The following is a 25,611-nucleotide window of genomic DNA, read 5'->3' on the forward strand; positions in this document are numbered from 1 at the left end:
TCTGACTCTGGTCCTATACTCAGGAAACTGCCCCAGATTAACAACTTTTGCATTCGAAACTCAGGGCAGAACACTTAGAATTGTAGCCCAGGGCAGAACATTTATACTAGTAGCTCAGGGTAGGTTCAGAGGATGTAGATATGGCAGTCTCTGTATCTCCTGGGACCCCCCCCCCCCCGCCCCTGATCTTCACACCTGGCCTCCAGAAAGATGTTTACAGGAATTTTGATTGTTAACTTGTTTGTTCCCTGACTCAGAACTGCTGTTATCTTTCTGGATATAATTAAAGTGGTTTAAAAGAAAACTGAATAAAGGTTTCACTTCAGCCTCAGAACTGGCCAAAGTCATGTTACAATTTTGACTAACTGTCTCTTTCTTTTCTTTCAATCCTCATTCCTGCCTTGGGGAACCTGTTTTTGACCAAGCCTGTCTCAGACCAAAGATCTAGTTACCATAGTTATGTAGGTTCATTTCTGGGTCTTCAATTCTATTCAATTGATCTACCTGACTGTATCTTTATAAATACCATGCAGTTTTTATGACTATTGCTCTGTAAAACAAATTAAGGTCAGTGATAGTGATTACCACAGATATTCTTATTATTGAGAATAGTTATTGCTATTCTGTGTTTTTCTTGTTGTTGTTGTTGTTGTTGTTGTTACTGATCCAAATAAATTTGAGAATTGCTTTTTCTATCTCTGTGGAAAGTAGAGTTCACATTTTGATAGAGATTGCATAGAATCTATACATTGCAATTGATAAAATGGCCATTTTTACTATATTAATCCTGCCAATCAATGAGTATAGGAGATCTTTCCATCTTCTAAGATCTTCAGTTTCTTTTTTTGGAGTCTTGAAATTCATTTCATGCAGATTTCCACTTGCTCAGTTAAAGTCACAGCAAGATATTTTACATGATTTGTGACTATAGTTAAGGGTATTGTTTCCCTAATTTCTTTTTCAACCCATTTATCTTTTGAGTAGAGGAAGGCTACTGATTTGTTTGAGTTAACTTTATATCTAGCCACTTTGGTGAAGATGTTTATCAGCTGAAGAAGTTCTCTGAAGAAATTTTGGGATCATAAAAGTATACTATAATATCATCTTTAAGTAGTGATATTTTTACTTCTTTCCAACTTGTAACCATTTGGCCTCCTTTTGTTGTCTAATTGCTCTGGCTAGGACTTCCAGTAATATATTGAATGGGTAGGGAGAGAGTGGGCAGCCTTGTCTACTCCCTGATTTTAGTGGGATTGCTTCAAGTTTCTTGCAGTTTAGTTTGATGTTGGCTACTAGTTTGCTGTATATTGCTTTTACAATGTTTAAGTATGAGCCTTGAATTCCTGATCTTTTCAAGACTTTTACCATGAAGAAATGTTGAGTTTTGTCAAATGCTTTCTCAGAATGTTATAAGATGATAATGTGTTTGTTTTTTTTTTTTTTTAATTTTGAGCTTGTTTATATAGTGTATTATGTTGATAGATTTCCATATTTTGAACCATCATTGTATCCCTGAGATGATCCCTACTTGGTCATGGTGCACGATTGTTTCGATGTGTTCTTGGATTTGATTTGCAACAATTTTATTGAGTATTTTTGCATCACTATTCAGGAAAATTAGTCTAAATTTTTCTTTCTTTTGGGTTCTTTATGTAATTTATGTATAAGCATATTTGTGTCCTCATAGAATGTATTGTATAGTGTTCCTTCTGTTTTTATTTTGTGAAATAGCTTGAAGAGTATTGGTATTGGGTCTTCTTTGAATATCTGATTAAATTGTAGATTTTTATTTTGATGAATATAAAGTGTGCTTTTTTACAATTTTTGATAACTGTTAGTTAAAAGTAATGTTATTCAATATTAGAATGGCTACTCCAGCTTGTTTCTTGGAATAAGTTTCTTGAAAAGTTTTTCCCAGCATTTTATTCTGAGGTAGTGTCATTCTTTTTCACTGTGGTGCACTTTCTGTATGCAGCATAATTCTGGGACCTATTTATGTATCCAGTCTGATACTCTATCTGTTTTTAATGGGGAATTGAGTCCATTGATGTTAAGAGATATTAAGAACCAGTGCTTGTTGCTTCTTGTTATTTTTAATGTTAGAGGTGAAATTATGTTTGTTTAGCTATCTTCTTTTGGGTTTGTTAAAAGAAGATTACTTTCTTGCTTTTTCTAGAGGGTAGTTTTCTTCCTTGTTTTGTAGTTTTCTATCAACTATTATCCATTATAGAGATAAATTTGTGAAATGATATTGTGGAATTTTGGATTTACCAAAAAATATCATGTTTTCTCCATCTATGGTAATTGAGACTTTTGCTGGGTATAGTAGACTGACTGGCATTTGTATTCTTTTATAGTCTGTATGACATCTTACCAGAATCTTCTGGCTTTCAGGGTCTCCAGTGAGACATCTGGTGCAATTCTGATAGGTGTGCCATTACATGTTACTTGACCTTTTTATTTCTTACTGCTTTTAATATTCTTTGTTTGTTTTGTGCATTTGATGTTTTGAATATTATGTGAAGAAAAGTTATTTTTTTCCTAGTCCAATCTACTTGGAGTTCTGTAGGCTTCTTTTATGTTCATGGACATCCCTTTCTTTAGGTTAAGGAAGTTTTCTTCTATAAGCTTGTTGAAGATATTTATTAGCCCTTTAAGTTGAGACTCTTTGCTTTCTTTATATCCTTAGGTTTGGCCTTTTAATTTTTTTCTGGACTTTTTGAACTGTTGTTTCAATGTTCTCTATGATATCTTCTGCAACTCAGATTATCTATTTTATCTCTTGTATTCTGTTGGTGATGCTTGTATCTATGACTCCTGATCTTCTTTCTGGGTTTTCTATCTCCATGGTTGTCTCACATCTTGATTTCTTTTTTTTTTTTATTTTATTTTTTTAAACGACTTTATTTTGCAAAACAAAGATAAATGTACAGATTTTAAACATTTTTTGCTTAAAATTATACATTTTTGTCAGTACTGTTTTTTCAGATATTAAAATAAATTTTACATTAAACCATGTGAATATGTTTTTTAGTCAGTACTTGATTTTTTTCAAGGGCTTGACAGTACGCATTGAAAACGTATGAGTTGCAATAAGCGTAAAGTACATGCAAAACAAAATGCAACATGGAAATAGTCAAAGTCTTCTTGTTTTGTGAATATATGTATAGTTTTTGTTTTCTTTATTTCTTGGACTTCATACAGTCTGTGAGTTGTTTCTGGGGGAGTGCAAGCCTCTGGGGTTAGCATCCCACTATCAGTGACTGCATATTATGTCTGTTCTTTTGTGACTGGGTTATCTCACTCAGGATGATCTTCTCTAGATGCAGCCATTTTCTTAAGAATTTGGTTAAGTCATTGTTTCTGGTGGCTGAGTAGTATTCCATTGTGTATATGTACCACAATTTTTGTATCCATTCGTCTTCTGAAAGACATCTGGGTTCCTTCCAGCTTCTGGCTATTATAAATAGAGCCGCTATGAACATTGTGGTGCATATATCTTTGTTGTGTATTAAAGTGTCTCTGGGGTATATGCCCAGAAGTAGAATAGCTGGGTCTTCAGGTAGTACTATATCCAATTTTCTGAGGTATCGCCAGACAGATTTCCAGAGTGGTTGTATTAGCTTGCAACCCCACCAACAGTGGAGAAGTGTTCCTATTTCTCCGCAGCCTCGCCAGCATCTGCTGTCATCTGAGTTTTGGATCTTGGCCAATCTGACTGGTGTGAGGTGGAATCTTAGGGTTGTTTTGATTTGCATTTCCCTGATGGCTAAGGATGTCGAGCACTTCCTCAGATGTTTTCCGGCCATTCGGTGTTCCTCAACTGAAAATGATTTGTTTAGCTCTGTACCCCATTTTTTAATAGGGTTATTTGATTCTCTGGTGTCTAGGTTTTTGAGTTCCTTGTACACCTTGGATATTAGGCCTCTATCTGATGTGGTGTTGGTAAAGATCTTTTCCCATTCTGTTGGTTGCCGTTTTGTTTTCTTGACGATGTCCTTAGCCTTACAGAAACTTTGCAATCTCATTAAGTTCCATTTGTTAATCTTTGACCTTAGAGCTTGAGCCATTGGTGTTTTGTTCAGGAAATTTTCTCCTGTGCCTATGTGTTCTAATGTTTTCTCTACTTTCTCATCTAATAGTTCAGGTGTATCTGGTTTAATGTGGAGATCTTTAATCCACTTACACTTGAGCTTTGTACAAGGAGATAAGAACGGGTCTATTTTCATTCTTTTGCATGTTGAGTGCCAGTTGGACCAGCACCATTTGTTGAATAGGCTGTCCTTTTTCCATTGAATGTTTACTGCTCCTTTGTCAAAAATCAGGTGACCATATACATGAGGGCTCATTTCTGGATCTTCTATTCTATTCCATTGATCCACTTGCCTATTTCTGTACCAGTACCATGCAGTTTTCAGCACAATTGCCTTGTAATATAGCTTGAGGTCAGGGATAGTGATTCCCGCAGATTTTTTTTGTTGTTGAGGATGGATTTCGCTATTCTAGTTCTTTTGTTATTCCATATGAAATTGCACATTGATCTTTTCAATTCCATAAAGAACTGGGTTGGAATTTTGATGGGGATTGCATTGATCTGTAGATTGCTTTTGGTAGGATGGCCATTTTTAAGATGTTGATCTTTCCAATCCATGTGCATGGGAGATCTTTCCATTTTCTGAGATCCTCCTCAATTTCTTTCTTTAGAGGTTTGAAGTTCTTGTCATACAGGTCCTTCACTTCCTTAGTTAGAGTCACACCAAGGTATTTCATAGTTTTTGTAACTATTGTGAAGGGTACCTTTTCCCTAATTTCTTTCTCCACATGTTTGTCCTTTGAGTATAGGAAGGCTACTGATTTGTTTGAGTTAATTTTGTGTCCGGCCACTTTGCTGAACTTGTTTATCAGCTGTAGGAGTTCTCTGGTGGAATTTTTGGGGTCACTCAAGTACACTATCATGTCATCGGCAAAGAGTGATGTTTTTATCTCTTCCTTTCTGATTTGTATCCCCTTGATCTCCTTTTGCTGTCTAATTGCTCCAGCCAGGACTTCCAGTACTATGTTGAATAGGTAGGGAGAGAGTGGGCAGCCTTGTCGAGTCCCTGATTTTAGTGGGATTGCTTCAAGTTTCTCGCCATTAAGTTTGATGTTGGCTGTTGGTTTGCTGTATATTGCTTTTATTATGTTTAAATATGGGCCTTGGATTCCTGTTCTTTCCAGGACTTTTAACATGAAGGGGTGTTGGATTTTGTCGAATGCTTTCTCAGCGTCTAGTGAGATGACCATGTGATTTTGGTCTTTAAGTTTGTTTATATGGTGGATTACATTGATGGATTTCCTTATGTTAAACCATCCCTGCATCCCAGGGATGAAGCCTACTTGGTCATGATGAATGATGGTTTTGATGTGTTCTTGGATTCGGTTTGCAAGGATTTGGTTGAGTATTTTTGCATCAATGTTCATAAGTGAGATTGGTCTGAAGTTCTCTTTCCTTGTAGGGTCTTTGTGTGGCTTAGGTACGAGGGTTATTGTAGCCTCAAAAAATGAGTTGGGTAATATTCCATCTGATTCTATTTTTTGGAATAGTTTGGCAAATATTGGTGTTATATCCCCAATAAATGTCTGATAAAATTCTGCACTGAACCCGTCTGGACCTGGGCTTTTTTTGGTTGAGAGGCTTTTGATGACTTCTCCTATTTCTTTAGGTGTTATAGGGTTATTTAGATGGTTTACTTGGTCCTGGTTAAACTTTGGGACCTTGTATCTGTCTAGGAATTCGTCCATTTCCTCCAGATTTTCCAATTTTGTGGAGTATAAGTTTTTGTAGTAGGATCTGATGATTTCTTGAATTTCCTTAGTTTCAGTTGTTATGTTACCACTTTCCTTTCTGATTTTGTTAATTTGGATACTCTCTCTTTGCCCTTTAGTTAGTCTGGCTAGGGGTTTATCAATCTTGTTGATTTTCTCAAAGAACCAACTCTTTGTTTTGTTGATTTTTTCAATGGTTTTTTTTTTTTTTTTTTTTTTTTTTTTTGTTTCTATTTGGTCTATTTCTGCCCTAATTTTGATTATTTTTTGCCGTCTACTCTTTTTGGGTATGTCTGCTTCCTTTTGTTCTAGGGCTTTTAGCTGTGCTGTCAGGTTGCTGATGTGAGCTCTCTCCAGTTTCTTCTTGGAAGCACTTAGGGCAATGAGTTTTCCTCTCAATACTGCTTTCATTGCATCCCATAGGTTTGGGTATGTTGTGTTATCATTTTCGTTGAATTCAAGAAAGTCCTTAATTTCTTTCTTTATTTCTTCTTTGACCCTGCTATCCACTTCTTGATTTCTTTATTGTATTTATTTCCATTCTTAGAACCTGGATGGATTTATTCAATTCCTTTACCTGTTTGGTTGTGTGTTTCTGTATTTTTTAAGGGATTTGTGTGTTTCCTCTTTAAGGGCTTCTACTTGTTTACCTGTGTTCTGTATTTCTTTAAGTAAGTTATTTTTCTCCTTCTTAAAGCCTTCTATCATTATCATGAGATCCAATTTTAAATCAGAAACTTGCTCTTCAGGTGTGTTAGGGTATCCAGGGCTTGATGTGGTGGGAGAACTGGGGTCTGGCGATGCCAGGTAGATGTTGCTTATGTTTTCGAACTTGTCTTTCACCATTTGGTTTTCTCTGGTGTTATTTGGTCTTGCTGTCTATGATTGGAGCTTGCCCCTTCTGTGAACCTGTGAGCCTGTGATCTTGGGTGTGTCAGCACTTCTGGGCGACCAGCTCTCTCTGGGCTAGATTTGGAAACAGAGATCTGTGGCACAGGAGTATTTATCTCTTGGGTGTAGATATCAGACCCAGACCAAACTCTTTAAGAATCACCACTACCTTGTGAAGGGTAGCAAAAGTGTAACAGTCTGTCTAGGCTAACTGTTTACACCCCCATATTTCCATACCCATCACAGACTTCTGTGCATAAAAACCTCTGCAGAAGCATTACTGCAACTTACCTACATTTCACCATACTGCTCCTGCCTGGAAAATTGTCATGAGCACCAAGGAAAAAATAATATGAATTTCTTTGCTGCAATGTTTTAGAGTTTTGCCTTCATCAATAATCAGATGGTCAAGTAACTTCACCTCATTTTATGTATTGACTTTTATTGTGTGATATATATACATATATATATATATATATATATATATATATGTATATATATATATATGTGTGTGTGTGTGTGTGTGTGTGTGTGTGTGTTTGTGTGTGTGTGTGTGTGTGTGTGTGTGTGTGTGAATTTTTGTGGAACAAGGTATGCCTGTACACAACATACATGAGGAGATTGAAGACCATGTCAGATGTTAGTCCTCAGGCATCTTACATCTTTACACCTGAAAGACTGACCTACAAGCTTCTAGGCATTGCCCCATCTCTGTCTCACATGGTAGAGCTACTGGAATTACAGGCATATATCACTACAACTGGCTTTTTATATGGGTTCTGGGGATCAAAACTCAAGTTTTCAGGTTTGTAAGTCAAGGACTTCAGCAATATAACAAGTGGCCACCAGCCCATACACTATTAAATTTCTTTTCCCTGCGGAGACCTCATGAGGCTCCACCGTTTCCCTGCTCTCCATGACAATGTTCTACTGTCCTGGATGCCAGCATTTAACAATGTTTCTAGTCCATGGTTCAAAAGTTTTGTACATTCTTTCCAAAATAACGCCGTCAGGTTCTTGACCATAGATAACAACCCTCTACTTCCACCTCCACTCACCACTCCCCAAGCCCAAATTACTTAAATACTTTCCTTCTCCTTTTCTAGTTTACTCAATTTGTGAAGCAATAGTTTAGAATTACTTCTTGTAGACAAGAGTGTTCTTGGCAATTTCACATTGTTTTCCTGGGTGTAAGCTTTATTATAAACTTTATGGAAAAAAATCTTAGTTAAAATTGTGTGTTTGAATATTTGAGGCTGTGTTGGTGAGATAGCTTTGTAGACAATGACACCTCCTCTAAAACCTGTGAAGAAAAGTTGGATCCTAGATATCCACATGGGTTGTCTCAGAGAATAGGCTGTTGCTATATAAAACTTGACCATGTTATTTTTTAGAAAATGGGAAACACTTTGAATAGTCACAGTAGAAAGGTAGGGTACAAAGTATCACAAGTGAGGGAGGCCTACAAGGTTTTAGTAGGGAGCAAGGATTTAATAGTGTCTGGGCTGGTGGTCACTTGTTATATTTTTGGAGAAAAAAATTATCTCTACATCTAATCTATATCTCTATTTAGTCTCTATCTCTACACATACATGTATACCTATATACATGTACACACATATATGCATATATGTAGATATAGAGATAGAGATAAAGATAGCGAGATATAGTTATACATGCACACACACACACAAACCATTGCCCTTTGTCTTAAGAATATGTTTAAGGCCATTATTAAATAATAGACTGATTTCTTTGGCAAAGAAAATATCAAGAAAGCATAATATTGAGTCTGTGGCATTGTTCTTACTAATAACTCTTATGAAGGCCTACTATTAAAAAAGACCAAATGGGACAGAGAAGATATTCTGGAGAGAAAAAGATTCTAGGAACCTTAATTTTATAGCTATGATGTGTGCTAAAAGCAAGGTTGTGATTATTAAGCATATCAACACCATCAAGAAAAGGTCTGCTGTGCACTGAAACAAATCAAGGTTTCCCTCAGGGCAAGACCCTACCAAGCCCAGCTTGTAACTTTCGGAGCGAAAGGTATGTGTATAGGAGAAAGGGACTCATCCAGTACTCTGTTTTTTGCTGAGATTAACTAGAGGTTACATACACCCTGACTCCTCCTACAAAACAGTAGATTTCTCATTTCAGCACCCAAGCAGTAATCTATTCTCTTCCCCCTACCATTTTTTTGTAGTATAGCTGTGAGAAACTTACAAGATATTTCATTTCTCAAGGAATCCAAATCCAGTAGAGACACCACATTTAACTCCAGAAGAAAAGAAAAACAACTCAAAAACAAAGAGAGAGCACAACCAAGGAGACAGGATGCAAACATTCCAGTAATGGAGATCTAAAGAAGAAAAAATAAAGTTTAAAAATTTCTAATCAGTATTCTTGCAAGAATTGGTGAGGAAGCACTTTTTTAAATGGGCATCAGGTTGAAGAATGTTTCATGGGAGGGGTACGTATGGTGGACTGTGTCAACACATAAAATACTACAGAAACTGAGTAAGAAAAGTAAAGACAGGAAAAATGCTGAAAGCCAGAGGAAAACTATGCATATATTTACACTATGAAGTGAGCAGTCAGTGACTAGCAACTGTCAGAAAAAAGAAAAGACCCAAAAAAAAAAAAAAATGCTAAGCATTTTATAGGAGGCGCTTAGTAAAATAGTTAGGGTTGGTAAAGAAAATACATTCTACTGCCATAATATTATCTTCAAAAAAAGATTAGACTTGTGGGGAGGAAGAGAGAGAGAAGAAAGATGAGGATAGACAAAATCATCAATACATGTATATGAATGTATAAATATGTAAATATGCAAGTGCATATAAAGTTTCATCAAGATTTATATCATAATGCCAAATAATAATAAATAATCCAGGAATTCTGTATCTTCTCTGTTTTGTATACTGACTTTTCCAAATCTTACATATTAAAGATGGGACTCCAAGGTGGCACTGAAGGGGTGGTGACCATTAAACACAGAATTCCTCATGTCAGTGAGGACACTGTCGTGTTTGAGAGATGCCCTGGGAAGTTTATTTTATTTTATTGCAGAACAGAAGTTGTCAGGGCATGACCTGTGTCATATTACTGGGCTTAAGTTCATTCTCACTCTCATGGAGCTGGGATGCTCTAGGGCATCCCAGAATACTCTTAAGCACACTGACCCGGACACATGATACTCTGCTGCCATCTCTGTGTCCTATGGTCCAGTGCTGCAGAGGATGGAACCTTTTCTGGGTTTACAGTGCAGCTATAAGCCTGGGAAGTGAGGAATAAAAATACCTCAGTGACAGGTATGCCCAGTCTGAGCAACAGTTATGACCTTGTGGCTGATGTTGGCCAATTTTGGGAAATCACCAGATCTTCATCTTTCCTCCCAGAGAGTGTTTGTCCTCTTCCAAATAATCAAGCTCCTTACAAGGTGGTCTAAGGATGTTTATTGAGGCCCATCTTTCCTGCTGCCTTTTCCACCCTCCTCCTACCAGGTACCATTTTGGAAAAAAAGAGGGCCACTGACTCGTGTCCTATCTGCACAGAGACAGAGCTTCATTCAGAACCACATGGAATGAGCCATGAATTCATCCCAGTGTGCAATTGCCCAGGGTGTCCAGACAGTGAGCATGAATGTTCTAGATTCACCTTTAGGTTACATCTGGTTCACAGCTAAAGTGTGGTGACCACTCCTTTGCTGAACACTATCATGGTGCACACTGACCTGAGAGAAGGAATTTTTGACCCCATCCAGCTTGTTTCTGCACCCGATTATCACCTACTGAACAAGCCAGATGTCCATGAGGACTTAACCTTACTGACTGTCTTTTCTATCAAAGCACTGATGGCTTGTGTCAGAATAAAGAGTTTTCAAACCCCACGTCAGCACCTTCCTTTCTGCTGGCAACGGGGACATCTGAAATCAGGTCTGTTTGGAAGAAGCTCAGTGGCTGTCTCCTTGTCCCTGTGTCTTCCAACATTAATATGAGTAAACAGCTGTGTCATGTGAAAAGAAATCATCTCAAACCAATAATAATAAATGACCAGTCCTTTATTTACATTTCAAATGTTATCCCCTTTCCTGGTTTCCTCTCTGGAACCCCCCCCCCATATTTCATCCCCTCCTCTTGCTTCTATGAGGGTACCACCCTAGCTATCCACCCACTCCCTCCCAACTCCCCACTCTGGCATTCCCCTACACTGGGGTATCCAACCTTCACAGGACCAAGGGCCTCTTCTCGAATTGATTCCAGGCAATGGCATCCTCTGCTACACATGCTGCTGGAGCTATGGGTCACTCCATGTGTACTTTGGTTGGTGATTTGATCCCTGGGAGCTCTGGGGAGTCTGGTTGGTTGATGTTGTTCTTCCTATGGGGTTGGAAACCCTTTCATCTGCTTCAGTTTTTTTTTTTCTCTAACTCCTCCATTGGAGACCTTGTTCTCAGTCCAATAGTTGGCTGTGAGCATCTGCCTCAGAAATTTTAACATTGGGAAAAATAGTAGGTTGTGAACTCACAGTCATCCCATTCATATACTCTTGATTTTAATTACATGGGAATTTATACTGTAGCAAAGCCTGAAACATCTCTTGGTTATGAAACCCCATATTTACCTTTATACAGTGTCTCTTAAGTCCCCCATTTCACTATTCCAAGTGCTTAAACACTTGGTACAATGACCAGAAACATGATGGCTTCAGGTAAAAAACAGATTCCTGGATGAAAAGTCATTTGGATTTAGTACATTTTATATGAATTATAAGAAATCATCATTATTAGAAGAGTTCTACAGGGACTGAAGTATTTGAGTCTTACTAAAGACAAAAATCATATTGTGAAGGTAAATGAATCATTTGGAAGAAGTAATCATTTAACTAGCAGAAGTTTAAGGTTTTCTTCTGCTTGGAAGAATCATAATGTGTAATCATAATAATCTCAAATTATTATTTCTATTGTTACTGGTTATTTATCATTATTGGCTTGAGATTATTTCTTTTTACATGCCACAGCTGTTCCTTGAAAAGCAGATCTGCAGGTCAATGGTAATAGCAGGGGTAGCAGGTCTCTTGTCTCCAGCAGGTCTCAAAGGATCCAGCAGCTGAGCTCCAAAACTAAAACTTTAGGTCTGAAAGACTGGAGCTCCTGAACTCTAAAGTGTGGGCCTTGGTTTTAGGAAACAGGAGCAAGAAGGAACTGTATTCCTCAGCTAAGCTGAATGGGAGCCCTTAGTCTCTGTGCATGGTATGGGACCTCAACAACTCTCCAGGAATGCTTAAAAGCCTTCTGCCTTTCTCTCCCCCCCCCCTCTCTCTTCTGTCTTCTATTGCAGCATCTCTGGCTCAGCTGACATAGAAGACTTGAGTTTTTGGAAGTGCCATGGTTTCAGCTTAGCCATGATTGGTGGAATGTAGGTATTCCAATAAGGCAAGTGATTATGCTAAATCAATCAGGGAAAAACCATAAAACCTGATCTGGGAAAGAAAAGTCACTGATCCTCCAAGAGTTGCCAGGTTTTTGTAATCTGCTGTCTTTGCAGAGTTATGGAAATTGACAAGAAAGTCTGCCTATTTCAGATTAGTACAGCACCTTTTCAGGTCTGCTACTGCCTTACTGCTTCCCAGCAGTGATTTCACTTAGATGAGTTTGGTTTGGTTGCTGTTGTTCTTCCATTTTTTATTACAGTGGATGCTGCTGTGTTAACAGTAACTAGCAGTCTGTTCTCTGCTGTTCCTTTTTGTAAATGGCACTTTGAGTTAATATTGGTAATTTTAGTCTGCTGGGCTTACTATTTCTGTCTGCTAACGTATGCCTAGTCTTGGAAGCTTCTAGACTTTGTACAGTCTTATAGATGGCTAGAACATTTACAGTCTCTGAGATTTACTGCTGAATAAACCAACTCTTTGAGTTACTATTGGTAATTTTAGTCTGCTGGGCTTACTATTTCTGTCTGCTAACGTATGCCTAGTCTTGGAAGCTTCTAGACTTTGTACAGTCTTATAGATGGCTAGAACATTTACAGTCTCTGAGATTTACTGCTGAATAAACCAACTCTTTGTAGTTCTTTATGAACTCTGGCTGCCTGGTTCAATTCTGCTGCTCTGTCTCAAACTTCTCTCTCAGATGACTGATTCAAGCTGGCTTCTCTCTCAGCCTCTTCTGAATGGTTCTGCTTGACCTCATACCAACTTCAGAAGTATATTTTAATCTTCTGGCTCCTCCTCATTCTCTGGTTCATTCAATTTTTACCTCTGTCTAGTTTGTTCTCTCTCTGCAACTTGTCTCTGTAAAACTCTCAGAAAAATTGCCTCCTTGTCCCCATGCCATCTCTCTTCTCTCTCCCCCTTTCTTCTCCCTTCCCCTCCCCTTGGTCCCTCTCTCTGTCTTTGTGTGTGTGTGTGTGTGTGTGTGTGTGTGTGTGTGTGTGTGTGTGTGTGTGGTTTCTCTTAAATAGCTTCTCTTTCCTGTCCTCATGAGAGTTGGGCGTACTCTTTTCTGTTGAATCTCTCTCTGATTCGTCACATTGCCACTGAATTAGAAATCACTTTTAAAATGGGTGCTTCATTTTACAAACTAACTAGTCATTCCCATGTCTGTGTGACTATCTGGGGACCACTCCCACTGCTGGATGGAGAATGAATTGATTGCATTTATCAGCATATTTCTTATCCCCAGTAAGGGCTGCAGATTCTCCAGTGCAGAGTGTAGCATATTATGAAATAGATGGATCCTTGAATATTTCCAAGCAAGGACTCTGTAAGTAGGCAGAAAGTGAGAAGCATCTAAGAGCAAGCAAAGGGCTCCATGGTGATGATGGGGGGGCTGGTAGTATGTTGTAAGCTTTCTAAAATACCCCAATTTCTACAAGAACACATTATTTTTAATGCATCATACCTTCTATCTTAGTTATTGTTTTATTGCTATGAAGAGACACCATGACCAAGCCAACTCTTATTAAGAAAACAAAACAAACCAAAACACTTAATTGGGGCTGCCGTGCAGTCTCAGAGATTCAGTCCATTGTCATTATGGCAGAAGCATGGCAGCCTACAGGCAGACATGATGCTGGAAAAGGAGCTGAGAGTTCTACTTCTTGATCTGAAGGCAGCAAAGAGACATTATAGCATACTAGGCATGGCTTGAGCATATACTTAAGATCTAAAGCCCCACCTTTACAGTGACACACTTCTTCCAATAAGGCCACACCTCTTAATAATACCACTTTCCATGTGCCAAGCATATTCAAACCACCATATTCCACTCCCTAGCCCTGATAGGTTTGTTCCACAGATGAGACTATAGAGGCCATTCCTAGCCATAGCATAATGCAAAATACATTGATCTCAACTTCAAAAGTCCCCATAGTCTTTAACAGTCTCAATAATGTAAAGAATCCAACTTTTCAAGTCTTTTCTGAGAATCCTGCAATCTCTTAGCTGTAATTTCCTATAAAATAAAAATTTAAAAAAAAAAACAAACAGATCACATACAGCCAACATCCATGGCTATACATTACCATCCAAAATCATCGTAGTGAGGACATATTAGACTGAAACAAGACCAATAATCATCTGGGCAAATTTCAAAGTCAACATCTCCATGTCCAATATCCAATTTCTTTTAGCTTTGTTGACTATAACATAATTCTTTCTCTGGGGCTGGTTTTACTCCATTAGCAGCTTTCCTTGACAGACATCTCATGGTTCTAGCATGTCTACAATCTTGGAGTCTCCAAAGCAACTTCAACATACAGCTTCATGATCCTATGTCTGGGAGTCACACATGATCTTCTGGGCTCCTCTAAAGGGCTTAGGTTACTTCTTCAGCTCTACCATCTGTAGCACTCTATGCTCTGGCTTACTCTACTTCACTGTTGCTTCTGTCTTGTTGGTTACCCCATGGCACTGGCATCTCCAATATGTTGAGGTCTTCCAATGCATCTAGGCCATGTGATTACTAATAACCTATCATAGGCTCTCTTCATGGTGCCAATCCTCCACTACTTTGCATGTCCCCTTTAATCCTGGCCCTTAAGATGGAATTTGGTCTTATGCACTGTATATTCCGATGCTGATTTCTGTGCCTTCAAATCTAGTAATTACCAAATCGCCTAAATCTCTGTTGTGTAAAGACTCTTTCCAGTTTTTCTCTGATTGATCAATAATGAGCTGATAGGGACATGACTGAGTAGGAGAGAACAGAAGAGGTAGAATATCTGATCCTAAGGAGAGGGTGGCAAGTGGGGAGACCATGAGAGCACACATGAACAAAGACTGAGTGGGAAAGTAGCAATGCATTTATCTGGGTATTAACACCCTAGTCCAGTTAGAATAGCTCAGAACCTGCCCAGTAAAGTGCCAGGAGTTTTAAATAAAATACAAGGTCTCTATATCTTTTATTTGGGAGCTATATAGACTAAATAGAGTGTAGTATCCCCCACTCCCAAAGTCCTTCTATACCTTCAACTGCCACTGAGACTATATCTTCCTCAATGGCCTCTCTTGGCCTCTTAGAGTGCTAGAACTTAGCCACTCTCTGTGACCCCTTCATGCCTTCAAAACCAGTCTACCTGGCTGACTCTTACATGTTACGAAGTCTGGCTGCCAGAACAAAGTCTACATGTGGAACACAGTTTCTTGGTGCCCTCAGAAAATACTTCCCAGGAGTTTTCACCTCAGTGATGCTGACTTATTCTTAATCACTGCTAGTTTCTTAGCTTAGCATCATTTGTTCCAGGTGTCCCTTCTATGATTTACTCTAAAGTCAGAACCACATGGACAAAGCTGCCAAGTTCTGCTGTTTGCTGGGGCTGGAACATGGCTTACTCATTCTATTACATCTTCACCCCTTTTCTGTATTCAATGATTTCCTTTACTGCCTAAGCTCAGCTGACCTGGAATCTGCTGTGAAGTCTGACTTTGAACTCAGAGATCTGCATGCCTCTGTCTCGTGAATGCTGGTATTAAAGTCATGTGATATCACGCTTTAGACTTAAGCTTTTCTTTAATTATTTTTCACAAGATATTTATAAGAATGGCCATTATACTTCCAGATATGGATTAAAGGTATGTGTCTACCTGATTATAAGCATTTGTCATTCCACATCCAGATGAAAAGTTTGTGTCTTCCAGCCTCAAGATCTGGATGACAGGTTTGTCCTCCATTTCTGGATTGTAGATCATTCCAAATAGTCTATTTGACAACTAAGAATAGCGACCACAACCCCATCCCTTATCAATTTAACACTTAATCGTATATCTCCTTATGTTCAAATGAAAACAATATCCAGGTAATAATGATCTCTAATGTGATAACCATTCTTAACACAATTTCCACATGCTTAATCTTTCCCATCCCAGGTCTCTGGGACTTTTTAGAGAATCCCTCAACCCCACTTGTGGGGTGTATCATGTGTACATCTTACTTTTTGGCTATTATCCACTTATCAGTGAGTACATACCATGCATGTACTTTTGGGCCTGAGTTACCTTACTCAGGATAATATTTTTGATCCATTCACATGCAAATTTTATGGTGTCCTTGTTTTTAATAGCAGAATAATACTCCATTGTGTAAATGAACCACACTTTTTGCATTCATTTCTCTGCTGAAGAACATCTGGGTTGCTTCCACTTTCTGGCTATGACAAATAAGCTATGACCATAGTGGAATATCTTTTGATTATATGCCCAGGAATGGAATAGCTGGGTTTTCAGGTTGAAATATTTCCAATTTTCTGATGAAGCTCTAGATTGATATCCTTCAAATTAAAGAGGAACCGTTGATACATTGTTTATCTTAAAGCCTCCATTGGTGTTCCGTGTAGGAAATTTTCTCCTGTGCCAATGCATTCAAGACTATTTCCAACTTCTCTTTTATTACATTATATATCAGGTTTTATGTTGAAGTCTTTCATCCATTTGGACTTAAGCATTGTACAGGATGATAAATATGGGTCAGTTTCATTATTCTAAATGCAGACCACCCGTTAAGCCAGCACTCTTTGTTTAAGGTCCTTTTTTATCCCCACTGTATGTTTTTGGCTCCTTTGTCAAAAATCAAGTTCAAAGACATGTGTGATTATTTCTGGGTCTTCAGTCCTGGTTCACGGATCAGGCTGCCTGTTCTTGTACCCAAGCACTTCTTATCAGTCCAGTGAGCTTGAGCTCAGAGGTGATGATTCTTCCAGAAGCTCTTTTATAGTTCAGAAGTGTTTTAGTTTTCCTGAGATTTTTGGTTTTCCATATAAAATTGAAAATTTCTATTTTAAGGTCAGATGTCTTCATTTTTTTTAACTTTATTTTAAATAACAAAGTTAAATGTACAAATTTTTAAGCATTTTTGCATAAAAGTATACAAATACATTTTTAAGGTTGTAATTAAGTATTTGTGGCTACATATACATACACCTATGTATATATGTAACAATAATATAGAAAAAGAGATTATTAATTTGAGGGGCTAGGAGAGAAACTGGGAGGGGCTGTAGGAAGGAAAGGGGAATGCGATACAGTTCTATTTTAATTAAAATATAGTTTTTTCTTGAACTTTACACAGTTTGTGAGTTGTTTCTGGGGTGTTCAGAGCTTTCTGGGGTTAGTATCCCATTATCAGTGACTGCATATTATGTCTGTTCTTTTCTGACTGGGTTATCTCACTCAGGATGATATTCTCTAAATGCATCCATTTTCTTAAAAATTTCATTAAAGCATTGTTTCTGATAGCTGAGTAGTAGTCGTCATTCTTTTTTTTTTTTCTGCATGAGTTAATTTCCAATTCATTTTTTAACTTTATTTTAAAAAACAAGATAAATGTACAGATAGTCTTCATTCTTAATGGCTGAATAATATCCCACTGTGTAAATGAACCACACGTTCTCTATCTATTCTTCTGTCCTGGGAGATTTGGGTTGTTTCCACCTTCTGGTTATCACAAATAAGGCTGCTATAAATATCATGGAACACATGCCCCTGTGACATGGTGGGTCACCTTTTGGGTATATTTCCAAGTGTGGTATTGATGAGCCTTCAGGTAGTACTATTTCCAGATTTCTGAGGATTCTCAAAATTGATTTCCAGAGTGGTTGAATCAGTTTGCAACCCCACCAAAAATGGAGAGTGTCTCCCTTTCTCCACATCTTAACCAACATGAGTTGTCACCTGAGATTTTGATCTTAGCTATTCTGATTTGTGTAAGGTGAAGCCTCAGGGCCGTTTTGGTTTGCATTTCTCTGACCACTAAGGACTTTGAACATTTCTTTATGTGCTTCCCGGCCATTCAAAATTTCTCTGTTGTGAATTCTCGGATTAGTTCTATACCCCATTTTTTGATTGTGTTGTTTACTATTTTGATAAAATTTCTTGAGTTCTTTATATACTTTGGTTATTAGCCCTATATCAGATTTGAGATTAGTGAAGATTCTTTTCTCAGTCTGTAGGTTGCAAATTTGTCTTATTGACTATGTCTTTTACATTACAGAAACTTTCCAGTTTCATGAGGTCCCATTTATGTATTCTTCATCTTAGAGTGTGAGCCACTTTAGGCACTTCCTCCGTGTGCCAATGAATTCAAGGCTGTTTCCCACTTTCTCTTCTATTAGATTTAGTGTATCTAGTTTTATGCTCAGGTCCTTGACAATCTTGGATTTGAGCTTTGTGCAGGGTAACAAATATAAGTTTATTTTCATTTTTCTAGATACAGACAACCAGTTAGACTAGCACCATTTATTGAAGATGCTTTCTTTTTTCCACTGTTTATGTTTTTGGCTTCTTAATGAATCCTTCTATTTCCTTAGGGGTTATGGGACTGTTTATGTAGTTTACCTGGTCTTCTTCTAACTTTGGCATGTGGTGTCTTTCTAAAAAAAAAATCAAACATTTCATTTAGATTTTCCAGGTTTTTCCAGTATAAGCTTTTGAATTAAGACATTATAATTGTTTTAATTTCCTCATTTTCTATTGTTATTTCTCTCTTCTCATTTTTAATTTTGTTAATTTGGATACTGTCTCTGTGCCTTTTAGTTAGTTTGGCTAATTATTTGTCTATCTTGTCGAGTTTTTTTCAAGGAAACAATTCTTGATTTTGTTGACTCCTTGTATTGTTCTCTTTCTCTCTAATTAATTTATTTCAATCCTGAGTTTCACTATTTCCTGACATCTACTTCTCTTGGGTGTGTTTGTTTCTTTTTGTTCTAGAGGTTTCAGTTGTAGGGTTGAGTTACTAGTATAAAATCTCTCCAGTCTCTTTATAAAGGCATTTAGTGCTATGACATTTATTCTTAGTGTGGTTTTCATTGTGTCCTATATGTGTGGGTTTGTTGTGCCTTCATTTTCATTAAATGTTTATAAAGCCTTTCATTTCATTTCATTTCATTTCATTTCATTTAGTTCCTCTCCTTATTTCTTCCCTGACTAAGTGATCGTTGAGTAAAGAGTTGTTCAATTTTCTTGATGTGGGCTTTTTCTTATTTCTCTTCTTGTTCTAGCCATAGTCCATGGTGATCTGATAGAATAGAAGGGGTTATTTTAATCTTCTTGTATCTACTGATGCTTGTTTTGTATCCAATTATACTGTTGATTTTGGAATATGTTCTGTGAGGTACTGAGAGGAAGTTATATTCTTTGGTTTTAGGGTGAAATAGTCTATACATATCTTCAGGTATGTTAGGATATCCAGAGCTTGCCATAGTAGGCAAGCTGGGTTTGGATGCTGCCATATTGCATTGGGTTCTGTTGGGTTTGTTCTTGAACTTGCCTTTCAACATCTGGTTGTCTCTGATGTTAGCTTGCCTTGGTGTCTTGGATTGGAGGAAGTCTTCCAGAAGGTAAGTGAAGCTGTGTATCCTGGATTAGGACAGGCCTTCTGGGAACCCATTTACTTGGTGGTCAAACTACTAGGCAGGACCACCTCACAGGGCAGAGCTCACATCTATTAATATGTAATGTATGAAGGGATCATAAACAATATCTATTTAAGTAATACTTGCATTCATTTATAGTTTCCTCAAACTGATTTTTAAAACTACCTTTATTCTTAGATATATAGTTCAGAATAATCTACAGTGAACAGAGGTTGTACACAGAAACCACAGGGAGAAACAGCAAAGATGGAAGAAGTAAAATCAGATACAGAATACTGGCAACTTTCTTCTAAATGTTTCATAAATGTGTTTAGCTCATGTTTATTTTTACATACCTCACCAGAAAACAGCAACTGCAAAATCCCATTCCTAATGATAGCTTCAGGCAAAGAGGAGGTGTGCAGTGAAAAAACCACACAATAAATAAACCAGCAACAAGCCTCCCACACAAGGCAGAGCCCAGCATCCACACCAGGCCTCAGCTGCAGAAGTCTGGAAGACTGCAGTATGCTCAGGGTGAACAGTAATGATTTCTCAGTAGTATCAAATTTGAGACGAAATAAATTTATCTCCACTTAGCTAGAAAAATTTAGTGTTAGTTCCAGATCTTGAAAGTGTATCCTTGCATTGTTTTCAATAGAAAGCGTGAATGATAAATGATGGAAAAAATCTTTGTACCTACCACAGATGTTGCTTTAATCAATTATTAACTCTGTTTCATTATATGGAATATTTTATCTCCACATAGAAAATACATTTAAAGTGTTTTTTAAATAAGAAATAGATATATTTTATCTGATTTGAACTACCAGACATCTTTTATCATTGCTCATTCCAGAAAATTCATAAACAGTCAAGACAGGCATAGCAATGGCTCTTCCTGGTTGTCAACTTGATACTATATGTGGAATAAACTACAATCCAGAAATGGAGTGCACACCCATGAGAGATTGTAGGAGAAACCACTTCTATTTGGGAACTTTGTGGTAAGAAGACATACAACTTTGACCTGAATATTAAGGCTGAAAGACTTACCTTTAATTCAAACCTTTAATTCAAACGTTGAAACAGGAAGGCATACCTTTAATATGGGCCACAACTTCTGCTGCAACTCTATATAGACATAGAAGAAGGAAGCTTTTGCTCTCTGCGTATCGTTACCTTGGTAGCAAATCTGTTTCTTCGGTGGCATTGGAGATTACTTTGTCAGGATTCTAGGACACACAGAAGGCCAGAAAAGACACCAGCCTTGTGAGACTGAGCAACTACCAGATTCTTTCCATCCATAGATACCCAGTTTCGGATTAGCCGGACAGCAGTATGTATATATGTATATGCATGTGTAAGATATTTTTTAACAGTGAAAACAGGCATTGTTATGTTTATTGTTGGTTGTCAACTTGATTGCAGCTGGAATGAATATATATATATATATATATTCATATGCACTTTCACATACACATATATATCATACACACAATAACATACACATACATACACATAGATACGTAGAGATAGATAAAGATAGACACACAGAGACACAGAGGAATTCATTATAGAAATTCTGCTACAGAGAATCCTGACTACTATAGGGATAATTCCATTTCTCTATGTAATTATTTTGATATTTGTATTTTGTTTTTATGAGTAAATAGGCTGAGATATCTAAAATAAAAACAGAGCTTTAACAGGACCTTAGCCTGAGTTCTCTACCTTTAATGGTCCTCTGTAGTACTTTTTCCCCACTCCATTATATGACATAGTGCCTTCTACTCCTGTACTTCTGAGCATACTGATCTTCAATCTAGAGAGCAAAGTTTCCACCCTCGTTTTCCTTTGGCTTGCTGTAAGCCTCCTTATCTTTTATCATCTAAAACCAATGCTAATGATTGCTAATAGACAAGCCCACATTACAGCTGCAAAGATTTAGGTTTAGAGTTTTCAAAACTTACTTTTAATGAGGGGTTTTAAACTCTCTTCTAGCCAACCACCAACCAGAGGTCATGGAAAGGATGGGTTAATAAAGAAGGGTGTGGACATGTTTAAAATAGTTCTTTGGAACAAATCCAATCTGCTTGTCAGGATATCCATAGTTCAGTTCCTGTGAATCAGCAGCAGTGGCATTTCAATCCACTTGCAAACAACATTCACAAGCCAATAATAACAAATTGATCAAGAAAAAAACCACAGGGCTCTGCCAATTGGCCCAAATCTATGACAGTACCACCAGAACAATACCAGAAGGTCTGTGGTGCATTTCTCTCTATGAAGTTATGACAAATGTTGAGCCAAGAATGACAAGGCAAGCCAAAACCAGACAGTGTCATCTACAAAGGCCTGCATCAGCAAAGACCAGTGATGAGCAGCAAAGAATGGTAAGGCATACCAATACCACACAGCTTTGTCTACTGTCTGGTTATATTTATAACCTTTCCAAACATCCATTCTTCTCTTGAGAGAAAAAACTCTCAAGCATCCACTTTTGCAAAACACCACTCATCCCTTTTCCTGGCTGCTTCTAGAAAATCACCATGTGTTTGTTCTCAGTAAAACATCCTCCTACGTGTCTGTTTCATCAAAACCATGCTTCCTTAAGACAGTTTCCAGAAAAACATCACATGACAAAACTCACTCTACAAAGAAACTCCAGATTTTCACTCACAACAGTCATGAAATTTGACTGTATGGCTCCACATGGGTGTTTCAAATAGACGCCCAGGTCTTTGTGTACTAGTATATCTATTTGTAATCAGTAAAACTCGGGAAAGCCTATTCGATGAAGTAGTAAAATTGTGTGACGAGTGTTTGAGGCTTTGAGGATGAATGCGCCGATAAAGCTAGCTTAAAAGATAGCAGGAGTATAAGGCCTGTTAGAAGTTTGAGACTTTGAGCTTCATACAGACAGCACCAGGGCAAGCAAGAGCTGGACGGGTACTTGGCGACTCTGCCTTTCGGGAGAAAATCAACTAAACATGGGCAAAGGAGATCCTAAGAAGCCGAAAGGCAAAATGTCCGCATATGCATTCTTTGTGCAAACCTGCCAGGAGGAGCACAAGAAGAAGCACGTGGATGTTTCTGTTAACTTCTCAGAGTTCTCCAAGAAGTGCTTGAAGAGGTTAAAGATCGTATCTGCTAAAGAAAAGGGAAATTTGAAGATATTGCAAAAGCTGACAAGGCTGGTTATGGAAGAGAAATGAAAACCTACAACCCTCTACAAAGGGAAGACCAAAAAGTTTAAGGACACCAATGCACCCAAGAGGCCTCCTTCAGTCTTCTTGTTCTGTTCTGAATACCACCCAAATATCAAAGGCGAGCATCCTGATTTATCTCTTGGTGATGTCGCAGAGTAACTAAGAGAGATGTGGAACAACCGCTGATGACAAGCAGCTCTATGAGAAGAAGGCCACCAAGCTGAAGAAGTATCAGAAGAATATTGCTGCCTACAGAGCTAAAAAAAAAAAAAAAAAAAAAAAAAAAAAGAAAGAAAGAAAAGAAAAGAAAAGAAAGAAAGAAAGAAAAACAAAGAAAGAAAAAGAAAAAGAATGAAAAAAGAAAAAGGGCATGTTCAAGGCTGAAAAGAGAAAGTAAAAGAAGGAAGAACATGAGGAGGATGAATAGGATGAAAAAGAGGAGGAAGAAAAGAAAAGTGAAGACGGAGATGATGAATAAGCTGGTTCTAGTGCAGTTTTTTTCTTGTCTGTAAAGCATTTCACCCCCTGTGTACAACTCACAACTTTTAAAGAAAAAATTAAAATGGAAAAAGAAAAAGAGGAAGTTTAAGAGAGACAAAAGTACAACCATCCTTGCTTCCTTCTTACAAAGAGCTGGTGACTTGTTTGCTGGAGTGGGAACACACCTACAGTCACTTTTCTGTTGTCTGTGTACACTTTGGTTTCACAACAAACGTATTAAAGTGGACCACAAAACCAGAAATATTTACTATCTTCTCCTTTACAGAAAGAGGGCTCTGAAGTACTGCTTGCTACTATCTATGTGCTGATCACAGCATTCATCCAATTATACCTGACAAATCTGAGAGTTAGCTTGTTCTCCATCTCTGTCTCATACCATACATAAAGAGTCTCCCATCTCTCAGTTCAAGTCATCAAGATAGACTTTACTTTTTAATGAAAAACCTGTATTATTGTTCTTTGTTCTTTAGTTTCATAACTTGTGTCTCTGTCAGAACCAAACATCAGTTCCTACTCATTCTATTTCAGGCAGTATGAGGAAGCACCATCAACTCTATTTTCCCAACACAGATAACCAGAGAGCTGAAAGCACTAATAATGAGAAAAAAGAGCTCCTGTCTTCTGCATATCCCACTGACTTAGTTTTTCTATTGCTGTGATAACCACAATCAAAAGCAACTTGGACAGGAATAAAAAATATTTAACTTTCAAGTGTGACAGTCTATCATTAAAGAAAGTCAGGGCAGAAACTTGAGGCCAGAACTTGGAAGCAGAAAATGACACAGAGGCTGTTAAGAGTGCTGCTTAGTAGCTTTGTGCTCCTGGCTTGCTCACCTGCTTCCTTATATTACTCAGGCCCATCGGCTTGGAGCTGGCACAACCCACAATGGGATGGATCAGTTGTTAACTTAGAGAATGTCCAAAGGACTTGCCTACAAATATATTTCATTGGGGCATACACTGAAAGGATAGACTCTCTTCCCAAATAGCTAGTGCCAAGTTGACATAATTAACCAACACTTTAAAATAAAAGGAACAAATGTGCACTCATAATAAACTAATTTTAGAACTTGACCCTATGATAAGAACTTAACACTAAAAGTTTTTAAATATTTGCAGTCCTTTCTGGTTTTCTAGTCATAAAACTTGACAACAATTTGTTTTTAGTCTATAGTAAAAATTAACTAATAATTAATTAATAGAGATAAATTAATCTCCTGAAATAATTTTTATTTTCTTATTTTAATTTTCCATAAAGTTTAATAAACCGTGTGTTGTACATAATGTATTCTTACACTGATTCTCCATCTTCTTGGGTTGGGTAATGTACAAGTAAGTTAACTTTAAAGGTGGAAGTAGGTAAAGGAAACCCATGGCATGACTTATTCTCTTCATTCATCAAATGCCTGTTGCATAATGGTGAAGGCTGTTCATTTTAAATGTACTTGTTGATACTGATTGTACACAATGATTGATTCAGTAAATTTTGTGTTGTGTATATTTTGTGTATTTAACTTTTGGCTTAGTTAAAAATTGTTAGGCTTAAAAGCCGACACAATTCCCCAAAATTATATTAATCAATTATTTCTGAAGAGGTTGGATACTTATTTCTTCTTTTACTGAAAATATACTTCTCCCTCAAACTTCATTAAAGGAGTCACATGATTACACTTATCTAAGTTGTGAATTCCTTGAAGCAGACACCAGTGTATTGCCTCTGTATCACTCAGTGCGAGCACACATGAACTGTTTATAAGAATTTGCTGAAGGAAGTCAAGGAAAGATGAAGGAGGGTAGGAAATCTCTTCAATACTTACTCCAGCATCCTTGAAGTTTCAGAAACAAGAAGAAAACATTGGTATCCACTAGACAACATGATTCTCACAACACATTTCACATGCTGCTCTGAGGCTCAATTTTTTATATACAGTTATTGTATCAATTAATCAATTATGCATGGCATGATAAAGTAATTAGAATAATCAGCATATAAGGAAGCAAGACTGGTTTGCACCCAGAGATGCAGACATTTTGGTCCATGGCCACTTGAAATTACCTACAGTTTTGGGCCTGGAGTGACTTCGTAGATAGGCACATGATGGAAGGGGTCTGTTTGCCTCATGGTAAATAGAAGTAGAGAGAAAATGGTAGGCTGGGGTCTTCAGATTGTTTTTAGGGATATAATTACAATATTACATTTTACTACCAGTCTACCTTCCAAAAGTAGCATAGACTGTTGACCAAGCATATAGGTCTTGGAGAAATTTTAAGATACAAATCTTAACAGTCATGTGTAAAGAACTTCATCTTAAGTAAGAACATCCAGCTTTTTAAATGACAGCCCACACTGGATA

Source organism: Micromys minutus (genome assembly GCF_963924665.1).
Source record: "Micromys minutus genome assembly, chromosome: 1".
Classification (NCBI taxonomy): domain Eukaryota; kingdom Metazoa; phylum Chordata; class Mammalia; order Rodentia; family Muridae; genus Micromys; species Micromys minutus.